We start from the raw sequence: 12363 nt of genomic DNA, 5'->3' as shown, positions 1-12363 counted from the left end.
ACATAATATGCACATCCTGCATGTGTACATTGTAAAATATGATGCTGTAATGTATAAAACTGTATAATTTGGACATTAAAACCAAATTTGGGGATTGTAACATTAATGACAGTTCCAAAACATTTTTCCCTTCAGAGTAAATAATTTCTTGTATACACAGAGGGAAAGCCTTCATGTCTCTGAAAGTGTGTGATTTAAGCTATAATCCCCAAATTGATTTTTTTCAGTTACAAAGGACAATCTTGTGACAACACCAAAAGTTGAATTACAGAATGCTACCGTCTTTCGAACCTGGGCATTAAATTACTCAAACAGCAACCACCAGTTCTTTTTATCCATATGTAAAAATTTCAAAATTACCTGAAATTGAACAAATTTTACATAACTTTAATCCAACAAGGCATACAAGAAAATTTTGTTCAGAAAACTTGTCACAACTGCTCTCTCTCTAGAGAACAACCAACCAACTCTAAAACTTTTTCAAACTCTCAAGTATCTTAGCAAAATTGCTTGTCTAAATAAAATAAAAATTCCAGCAAAATTACTCTTGTCTAGATAATATACCATTCTAGTCAAAGTGTTGGTTAAAACGAGAGCTTTTTTGTCCGCCTCTACAGTAACAGTACTGTATGTGTATTCCTCACTGGCTGAGGCTTTACTGAAATTGCTAATGTTTCGAGAGGAAAATGCTATTTCGTTTTTACAATATGGTGCTAATTTAAAGTAGTTAGTTTTAAGCAAGCATTGTCTCCACCAGCTTCTCCATGAGATCTGACTGGGAAATTGTTCTCTGTGGTACTTCAATGCCTCAATTCTCTAGTCTACTTCTACATATAATACACAACTTCCCACTTAAGCATCTGTTAATATTTGTGCCAAAATGCTATGCAGTTGAGAGAACTAAAAATCTTTCCAAGTGTGCAACAATGTTGGTCTGATAATTTTTCAAAAGCTATTCTTTGTAAATTTCTGACAGACTAAGGCAATGTCTTTCAGATTCAGCTTGCCACAAACTTCAAGATAAAAACCTGAACACTTTGTGAACCACAATGCCTTTGGAGTCTTGTTTAAAAGGTTTTCAGATCAGAAAAATCATGAGATTTGAAACAAGTACAAATTGTTGTGCAAAGTAAAACTTGAAGTTTATCTACAAAGGAAGCAAATTACTGAGAAGATAATGTTGGTTTTTCACATGAAATTAACTGACAGCAATGCACTGAAAGTAGTTATGGCAATTAAAGTACTGTACTGAGATTCTAATAAAGAACCTTCAAGTGGGTGGTTATAAAGTTTTTCTTAAACAAAATGCACTTATTTTTTCGCAGTTAACTACGATCTTGAGAAAATTTAGTGTACTACTTAATAACATCATCAGCTAAATGACAATTTAATTGAAGACAGCAATTTATGTTTTGCACAGATGGGTGTAACAACAAATTATAGTACTATATCATATTACATTAGGTTCAGGGATGTTAATATTTATGCTAATGAAGCTGATTTTAATGGAGAGAGAGAACCAAAAAGTTATTGCAGTTAAAGCGAGACTTCATAATACGGGTGTCTTTTGAGCAATTTCTTATCAACATTTACAGAGAATGTAACGGTATTTGTGCATGTTATGGCTTCTCATGGATTCTTCTCAGAACAAGGAAACTGTCACTTAGAGTTTACAGTTATCAAACTTCTGAAACCACATAAATCATGAGTAACAATCATCAGTAGTAGAAGGATTGCATACACATGCTATGATTTTTGCAATTTTCTTCCACAAGTTTGTGGAAGTTTTAATGGTTTGTGGTACTGGATATGACACCCATGGCCTGACCTAGCCAAACCAAAAGGGGACTCGGAAACAAAAGGTGGAACAGGACATCAAATGAGAACCACACGTTTTGCCCGTTGTTAATTGTTTGAGTTACACTTCTGGACACTCATACCAACCGAATATTTTTAGAGAAGCTGTCTTAGTTTCTTCACCTATTTTACCTCATTGAAAAACAAAACATGATATTTACTTCACTGTAGCATAAAAATCCCCTCCCCCACTGTTTTTACATTACTGAAGAACAAAACTTGAATTCTGTTTAATTGCAGGAGTAAAATCTACAAACATTGCTTTGGGGGTCGGGCTTTCTAATAAGTAATAACGTCTGCTAAAAGACCATATATTATATAGCCCGCACTTGAACACTTTCTAGGTATCTTACAGTTAACAGCAATCCCATATCTTTCCTAACCTAATCTGTACTTCACACTGAACATTCAATTCAAGAGATTTATCTAAAAATGTAGTACCCAAAATGGGAGCACAGCAAAAAATAATCATAAAAACGGAGCTAATACGTCCAGGAGACCGCTAAATTGGGGAACATTGTGTTGAAGTGTTACTGGATCTCATTAAATAAAACTTACAAATTTTTGCTTCTCAGCAAAAACTCCCACATTTTCTTCTTTAATGTAGCATATATCCGTAGAGTTTACCTCTTCGATGGAGTAAGAACTCCAATTTTGTTCTTAAACGAGGTAAAATAGTTAAAGAAACTAAGATGGCTAGTTAGGAAGAGACCAAATGACTTGGATGTAGAGCAAAACCAGAAAGCAACACAGCTAAGGACCAAAGTGCCAAGAGCCTTTAGCCCTAACTTTTATAGACTGCAGAAGGCATACTGCAAACAGTATCCACTTAACAATATCATTTTTGAAGGCCATTCAACAGCAAAGTAAAACTATGTAACAGGAAAGAATAATAAACCTGACAATAGGGGAAAGTAAATTTCAACAAACCAAATTTTCCAAGGAAAATTGGTGACTTGGCAAGTGCTGTTTTTTTACTGCAGCGTTTTAAGTTTCAACTGTGATGAAATGTCAAGAGGTAAAATAAGTTTTATATTACTTATATATATATATGGCATCTAGGCAAAAAAATATATATGTATGAAGAACAAAAATCTAAAAACACGATACCTAAAAACTGGCATAATGACCTAGTGCCAACGTCAAAATGCATCCATCTTACAAGCAAAGCAACAAACATCAAACACAATACCATGAGTAAAATCCCCAGGAAACACTAGTCATCTGTGGACAGACAAACACGGACAAATGAATGCTATAAAGCATTCATTGGATGTGGGTCTAAATGAAAATGAATGCTAAAAAAAAGTTACCATTGCAGAAAACAAAGTAACTAAAGAATGAACAACCCTCAAAAGGGATTTGAAAACCACAACTAAAGGAACTTTGTGAATTGTTATTTTCAATATAAACAGAGTTTAACCAGACCATTGAAGCAAATGAGAAAAACGAGGAGAATTAAATTTAGCCAAGGAAACTGAAATCACATATATAACCTAAAGGCACAAATCTTTAACAAAGTACTGAAAGAGAAGCAAGTTTAGAATAACAATGAAATTACAAAACATTAAAAGGCACATACAAGGGCTGTTCACACGAATAAGATAGTGAGCAAAAAGGGGCTTACATTCCATATGAAACTGCACAACAGGGCAACTGTCTTGTGGTAGTTTATTTGCATGACAACAAGTAGTAAAAAATGGTAAAAAGGGTCTTCATCTATTGCTACATGAATCACATTTTTCCAAATGGGATTGCGTATAAGTAGGTTCCCTTACTTCTAGCCAGGTACAACCAGTCACTGCCTGATGTACTAAATATTTGTTAACTTGACTGAAGGATAATACCCAATGAAAAGTCTGCCTTGGACTTTGTTTTGGATGTTCAGGACTAGTGCAAGTCATTACATAGGCTACACTCGATGGAATCCAGATGATTAACTTGCATGCAGGTATCACCTCAAATGCATCCTAGGCCGCCTTGGAATTTACACTGTGGAATCAGCCATCATTAGTCCAGGCTTTCTCTCGAACACTGGTTTCAACGAGCACCCTGCAGGATCCAGTAAACTAGGCCAGACCTAACCTACCACCCACAGTCTTGGTACTGATGTGAACTAGGCATACATATGCAACATCTCTGCAAGCAAGAGAGAAAACTGTATTTGGCTAGTAGGCTAAAACTTTTGAAAGCACAGCATTCAAGCTATCAAGTTGTTTCAGAGATTAAAGTTGCAAAAGTACCAACACTCAAGAAACTAAAGGCATCACAGCAAGTGATGACATAACAGAGCTACTTGAAAAATAAATCTTAACAACCAAATAAGAGGCCTGTTGGATGGCCAGAATTGAGCCTCAAAAACTAAACCCTTACTCTGACCAGATCTCCAACTTGAAAAAAAAAAAGGATCAAGCAATCACAATTATTAGCCTCCTACTGGTAACCCAGAGTGAAATTAGTGGAAAAGAAACTTACCAACCACACACACACAAAGCAGGGTAAAGTTGAAGGCTCTTAATTTATCATCCACATGAACAAACTTCCTTACTCAAGCAATTGCATAAGAACAACAATTATTACACAACTCTGTGGAACAAAGAAAACTCAAAGTCAGTTATTCTCAAGACAGCTTGGTAACAGTGGAAAGACAAGTAAATACTGGGTAAATACAAAGTTTATACTTAGCAAATGACTACTTCTGATCTGCCAAGGAAATGAAGGAGGCCAGAAGGTTAGTAAAATACAGATATGTTGGTAAACCAAACTTAAAAATATAAAAAATTTAAATGTTTAAACCATCAAGTTTCTTATAAAGGACTGAACTAATCACTTGAACACTTAGTCAAGGTGCACACTACCTTTTTACAAACCGTGAGGCTGAAGAAACCACAAATATGATTTGTTAAGAAAAGAAATTATCAAAATATCAACATAATGACACTTTGCACAATTACTGAATAAAGTTTATATGTCAATGCCAGGCATAAGCAGCATATAGATTCATTCAATATTATTAGTATGTAAATCAATAAAAAAAAATTGACTTCTTATAATTAAACTAAATTCAACATTATTCAGTATAAAACTTACGCAGATAATCTTCAACTTCTACACTAACAGAATTAAACCAAAGGCTTCAATGTTTAGTATTGTTAATAAACAGTTTAACCAAACCACTGGGGTGACATCAACTCCTACAGCTCGCACAAAGTGTTGGTTTCCATTTTCATACAAGATTTCACTTAACATGTTGCAACTCATTCAAAATTTAATAACAGGATTAACGGAAAATGAAGATTTGGCCCAACTTCTTTCACAAATGTTGGTTGGGAGTTGAAGAATCAGTAAAGATATGTCAGATTCCAAGCTTGAATGAGGGACAAAACACAGCTTGCAGATTTGAAACTTTTTCAAGAGCGCAAAAATGAACTAAGTTTCCGTTAATTTCTGACTGGATTTCTCTCTCTCTAAAAAAAAAAAAAAAAACTTCATCTTGAACATGTTTGTCCTCCCTCGTGGATCTTCACAGATGGTGACTGCCTTGCTCAAACAAACTGTAATAAAGAAAAAGGTATTTCAAAACTGTCACACATTTTGTGCATTCAATTGAATTTTTTTAACATTATTCACAATAGGAAACCATTTACATGAAAAAAAAGACAAGACCATTAAATTTATCACAAATTTGCAAAGAATAAATGTCCATATCTAGACATAAAGCAAGAGAACAATTTTGATTAAAGCCAAATCAAAGAACAGATGATTATATATACAATGGGCAATGATAAATACATAAAATGATGGGTACTGTGCCTACAACTTTTAACATAAACAGCATCAAGACCATTCAGCCCTTTTCGGAAACCTGAATAAGAGAAACACAGTGTAGGCCAGTGCATCATATCAACACCTCACAAGAAATAAGACACTCTTGCTTGGCAAAGCAAGTAAATAAACAAATTGGAAGGCAGAAGCAGAAATCCAGTTATTAAACTATTCCAAAACAATTCACTCATTCCAGTGTTTGTAAGTGATCATCTGCTGAAGGATGAAGCAAATGTGCCATGCAGTACCTCAACAGTTTTCAACACTTGAGGTTGTTCCTCTCAAAATACCAACAAGAATTTGTCATGGGAAAAGAGAATAATTTCTTATTTCTTATTGGCCAAGCATAATGGCTTAAAATCACTTTAGATACCTTTCAAGAAGAAAAAACAACTTATAAAACAGAACTGCAGAATAGGAAACTGAAAATAGCAGCAATCTGCACCTGTGGTTAATTAGAGGCATGGAAATGTTTAATTATGCAATGAGCCAATTGCTTTTTATGTGCATTAGTGGAGGTTGATGTTTAACAGCAAATTCAATTACAAATGTACTGAAGACATTTTGATTAAATCACTGCACTACATTTATGCCTGTAAAGCTTAATTAAATGACTGTATATCCTGGGTTATCTCAAGATGGCTATAATTTTGCCACTTGGCGACCACATAGCCAACACTTTTGAATGAATAAAGGTTGTCTGCCTTAGAACCATGGCTTCCCTATCTAGTCATCAAATAACCTGGCTTCGAATAGTACATTTAAACAAAATTTCTGTTACCTTTTATACATCTGATTCAATTTAACATTTGCAAATCAGTCTACCCCAATTAAAAACTTAGGTAAAGCTATTATTATGATAATCAGATACAGAAATCTTTATAATAAAATTAATTTTTCAAATACATACTTCTCTGTTATGAAAGTTGTAATTTCTGCATCAAGCGGGAGAATGATGGAGTGTGAAAATAAAAAAAAAATTGATAGGCTCACTTAGTTTGAACTGTCTTGTAACCCATCCCTTTGGGTGATTCAAGCCTCTTTTTTTATCATTGTTTCTTCTCCATCCACGAGTGGGGAGGTTGGGGATGATATATAACACAGGTATTTAAAAAATAAATTTTATTATAAAAATTTCTGTTTCTGAAATGAATCTCACCTCTGTATTATGACAGCTGGTTTGCACACTGAAGAGGAGGAGGGTAAAAGGTGTGAGGACTAATAATTAAAAGCACCGAGGATACAACAAAATTCCACCAGGAATAAGGCACTTCTACCTAATGATTAGGATCCATCCGCTAATAATGTTGCCAAGAGAGGAATAATTCATTAGGCTACAAGGACCTCTGAAAGATGCTGGAGGCTCCTTGCAAGGGATACCACTCTCAAAGTGGAACAAAAGGCCTTGTGCCTAGGCCAGCAGAGCAAAGACAGTAAATGAATGAAGACTCTTACCTATCTCAAAATGGCACCTTCTTACTACCGAAAAAATTTCCTATGTAAATAGGAAAGGCTAGAGTATATCTACCATAATCATTCAGGAGTCGAACTCCTGTCATACAAGGGACAACAGTGCTCTGCATGATTTGTACCGAATCTCAACATCTTGAAAATAGTGAGAGGCAAATATGGAGTTACATCTTCACTGGGCTACATTGACAACACTCACGGTTCGAAATTGAAGATAGCTGCCACTGCTCTCACCTAGCGAAGCTTACCTTCAGGAGTGGTAAGAAAGAGGGGTCTAGATTAGTGTGTGCTTCCTTGACCAGGTTCTCAAACAGAGAGGTCATGGCAATTTTTGCCATAGGTCAATCCAATTTAGAAAGCTGTCTGAGGTCCCTAGTCCTTTGCCTTTAGAAAACGAGAAAGAGCCCAAGACCTAATATTCATTCTTTGCCCTGAAGTAGGGCAAAAAGGAAGGACTGTTCCTTGGGAAGTAAAGCCCACACTGAAGGAGAAATCCTGGAGTTCACTGACAGTAAAAACCAGTCTTAATCATTAAGTTTTTAAGGAAGGTTGAGTTTAAGGGTTTAAATAGAGGAATACTTAAATACATTAGCATTACATTACGTTTAATCGGACATTAAGAAATCTAGATTTAAGAAAATAAAGGCTTCCTTAATGTCCAGGTTAACAGAAAGATCCAAACCAGAATGTCTTAATACGGATGCTAATGTGAAGCAACACCCTTTAATAGCATGAACAGACAAACCTTTAGTGTAGTGCAAATTAGTAAAGAACTTCATTTGGTTATTACAGAGGTATCTGTCCCGGAAATCCTCTTGGAAAAGCACCAAGCTCTAAAGACTGACCACAGTCTCTTGTACAGTGCATTAGTTGATTGCTTCTAAAATTAATGATTGCTCTTCTCCACTCCTTGGGAAAACCTCTTATTCACAATACTGTAGACAATCACGAGTATCCACATGGTCAGCTGCAGCAAGGAAGGTTCTGGTGAAACCTCATGCATCCAGGGAGCATGAGAAGATCTATCCTTAGTGGTTATGGTCACAGGAATTCTATCAGCTGAGACAGAAAATTTGGAACCATTTCCTGCATGGCACCTATGCATGAGTCACCAAGGTTATGTGCAAATTTGCTGTTAGCCAGAATTTGTATGAAACCTTTGAATCATAGCCAAAGAGGGAAAGTTTAGAGGTCCAGATAAAACCAGTCCAACAGCATGTATCTACTTCCCGAGCTTTTGGAGCCTGAACTGGCAGAAAAAAGTAGAATCTTGTGGCAAAGAGATCTAGAACTCCCATCGACCCTTGCCGACTTGTGGATGCAAAATCCATTCCAAAGACATAAGTTGATCCTTCTGCTTCAGCTGATCTGCTACAGTTTGTGGCACAAGTGAGAAAAACGGAAATACTGTATTCCTTCCTTCCACCCAGGTGAAAATGCAACTTGATCAGGAACAAAACTGAATTTGTGCCTCTTAATTATTATTATTCAGAAGATGAAACTTATTCCTATGGAACAAGCCCACAGGGGCAATAGGCTTGAAATTCAAGCTTCCAAAGAATATGGTGTTCATTAGGAAGAAGTAAGACAAGGTAGAGGGAAATACAGAAAGAAGAGATCCTACTTACTTAAAGAGAAAAATCTATTAAAATGCAAGGAGAATAGTATTAGGGTAGTAATGAATTGCATCTTTGCTTGAACCTATTAAGTTCCAATTGCACGGCATCCTCTGGGAGGTTGTTCCACAGTCCAATGGTGTGAGGAATAAAGGACCTCTGGAACTGAGAAGTTCGACAGCGAGGCACATTTACTGCATATTGGTGGTGCTGATCAGCAAATCGGGTTGCTCTCGGCAAGTAAAGGGGAGCAGGGATCAAATGTGGGTGTGGAAGATCTCTGTTGAAATACAGCTTATGGAGAAGTAACAAACAAGAGACCATCCATCGATGGTCCAAGTCATGACTGCTACTATAGGAAACAGAAACCTACCACCACAAACCATTCTAAGAGATAAATCTCTGGCAGAAGCAGACATCCACACCGGAGAACAGTATTCTAGTGAAGGTAAGCACAAATGAGCTTAAAACAGGTTGCACTGATTTTATCACTGTCATAAATATTAAGTTTTTGCTGAACAATACCTTTTTTTATTTGCAGCATTTTTGAAACTTTCATTAGATGTTTCTCAATGTTAGATGTCAGTCAAAATATACACCTATGAATTGTTAAAATTAATCAGACTCATTTTTAAGTTCCATCCACCTGTTTGGGAGGACGGGGTGAGAAATCTGTACAAGATCTGCTAATCAATAGTGTTTTTGTTTTACTGGAGTTCAGCCTCATACCCCACTGATTACTCCATTCCCTGATCTGGTCCAAGTCCCAGTTGAAGCTGAGGGCAGCTCCATTTTTCATAAGTGGAGGCTTGACTGTTCATCATTGGCATACTGAACAATCTTGTTTTCCAGGCCAACAACCATATCACTTGTATACACTAAAAATAACAATGAACCAAGAAGACTACTTGTGGAACTCCAGACAAAATAGGTCCTGGTTCACTAAAGGCCCTGTCCACAGCAAGGTGCTGCTGCTGCCTACCTGTAAGGAAATCCTGAGTCAACCTAAAACATATCCACCCAGTTAATTGGTCCCTTTAGTTTCAAACATTGCTTTGACTTTGGTCATAAAATCTGCCAAACTCAGGCTCAATTATCTTTACTTTCCCATTAATTTTCTCTCAACTGGAGATTATCAGAACTTAGTGTCTTGTGATTTATTTTGAACCAAAAGTGTTTGAGATTGTAATCATGTTTACTAAAGCTGTTTAAGGTAATTAATTAGGTTAAAGTTTTTTGTCATTAGTTTTAAGATTCTGACATTCTTTTTGGTCACTGCAGTACAAAATAAATTGTTAAGGAAAGCTGGAGTTTCATTTAATAATCAAATCTGGTTACTGCCTTGTGTACAATGGCACAAATAGTCAATGAAATCAAAACGAACTTAAAACAGGTTGAACTGATTTTAAACTGTCATAAATATGTGAGACCTTACGAACAATACCTAACTTTAGTGCAGCATTTGCTGAAACTTTCATTAGATGTTTCTCAAAAGTTAGATGTCAGGCAAAATATACACCTAGAATAGTTAAAGTTTCAGACTCATTCAGCAAAGTTCCATCCACCTGAAGGGGAGGATGGGGAGAGAAATCTGAACGAGATCTGCTAATCAATAGTGTTTTTGTTTTACTTGAGTTCAACATGAAACCCCACTGATTACTCCATTTCCTGAAGTCCCAGTTGATAGCTGAGGGCAGTTCATTTTCATAAGTGGAGACTTTGTAATCATCAGCATACTGAACAATCTTGTTTTCCAGGCCAACAATTGTCCTGTAGTAAAAATAACAATGAACCAAGAAGATTGCCTTATGGAACTCCAGACAAAATAGGTCCTGGTTCACTTGTCCCATCCACAGCAACTTGCTTTGCCTACTATAAGGAAATCCTGGGTCAACCTAAAACATTTAGATTACTCCAAGATTCTTTATTTCATTTGCAAAGATAAACTACCTGAATCTGCACTCAAAATCTCAAGGTTCTATGCAAATGGCCTGTCAAGTCAGATACCTAACTGCTTCCTATATGCATATTGACTCTTGGCTAACAATCCTTTAGATTACACATACATTATATAGTGCCTTAAAAATAAGTTTTTCATTTCAATCTTCAGGATCTTGGCTGTATGTAGGTTCTAGTCTGCAGCATGGCGAGTCTCAACAAAAATGGTTAATTTTAAGCTTGATTTTGTCTCCATGCATAAAAATTTGGTAGAATTTGTCATGGTAATTCCTTCAAGTTTCCTCTTCAAGGAATTATTGTAATTTCTCTCGGCTGTATGGCAGGTTTTATTCGCAGCATGGCGAGACTCAACAAAAATGGTTAATTTTCGAATGATTTTGTCTCTATGCATTGAATTTGGTCCGTTTGTCATGGTAGGCTCATCTACATGTATCATCAAACCCTGGCTGGTCATCTGTCCTAAATTTGATGACCTTTCTAGGGATATACCTTGTTAAAATAGCCATCAGCATTTCATTTAACTTCTTCTTGGGATCAGGATCTAATATAGCATCTGAAATATTAAGTGCCTGAAAAGATTCAATAATGCAATCCCAATTGACTCTGGATTTTAGCCTGACAATTTTTCCAATAGTGGCATTAGGAATATACTGATTGAGATATATCTATCTCAGTGGTGCAATGATCAGAAGTGCCGGTATATTCACAGACCTTGGACTTCACAATAGCTGGAACATCTGTGAATATGAGGTCTAATCTATTACCAGAAATGTGTGTGGGTTCCTCAATTAGCTGGACAAAATTGGAGGATACACAGAACTCAAGAGCAGACTGGCCATGTTGATCTGTGGAACTTGAATTTAGCAACTCACTGTGCTTTGCATTACAGTCTCCACAAATAAAAATTTTGAATCCTGTGACTGAGCCAAACTGATCCTTTCCCATAGACAGTCATATATGAATTGATGATATCTGGATTGCAGAGAACAGAACTACGTAAACATTGTAGAACTTACTGAAAATTTTAAAATAAATAAAGAACTTCATGGCAATTACACTCCAAATTTTTCTGACAATAAATAGGTTGTCCAGACTTGGTGTATACAGCCACACCTTGCACATGTGGGATGCTACAATGATAAAGCCAAGGCCATCAGAACCCTGGGACTAAAAACTCAACCTTTGACTTGTTACTACTTACAAGAGTCTCAGATAAAAGCATCAAAATGTAGTTATGGGCATGACTCTGGATATCAAGAAAATTTGACCTTAAGTCTCGAATATTTGAGTAAAATACTTTGCAATTTATCTTACTGTAATGAGTAATAGGCCCAGGGTTCAGCTCCACATCTCCCGAAAGGTCGTCTCCTGAAAGAATTAAAATTAACATCATAAAATCTGTATTGAAACTAATAAATAGACTTATAACAACAGTAACATTGTAAAATTCAACAGAACAAAAAACAATACCATCAACAACAACAGAATTTCCACGTCCAAAAATTCTGTTGGAAGTATAAATAAATGTGTCTTTTGTCCTCGAAAAAAAAGGGCAAATGAAATCCACCAGGTTTGCCACAACAAATGGGGGAGGACAGTCAGGATGGATTTAGAGATAAAATGCTCAATAGGAAAG

The 12363-nt window shown here is 36.1% G+C and overlaps 1 long non-coding RNA gene across 1 annotated transcript; it reads right to left on the bottom strand.

The window, feature by feature from the left end:
• Positions 1 to 1807: 1807 nt before the first annotated feature.
• Positions 1808 to 12097, bottom strand: LOC136830546 (uncharacterized). The gene is made up of 2 exons (XR_010850653.1): positions 12042 to 12097; positions 1808 to 5411 (listed from the first exon to the last, which is right to left on the bottom strand). It is a non-coding gene; the product is annotated as an uncharacterized lncRNA (long non-coding RNA).
• Between the last annotated feature and the right edge of the window lie 266 nt (positions 12098 to 12363).

Source organism: Macrobrachium rosenbergii, chromosome 47, assembly GCF_040412425.1.
Source record: "Macrobrachium rosenbergii isolate ZJJX-2024 chromosome 47, ASM4041242v1, whole genome shotgun sequence".
Taxonomy (NCBI): domain Eukaryota; kingdom Metazoa; phylum Arthropoda; class Malacostraca; order Decapoda; family Palaemonidae; genus Macrobrachium; species Macrobrachium rosenbergii.
Note: the sequence above shows the minus strand (reverse complement) of the source record. Positions and strands in the feature narration are given on the sequence as shown.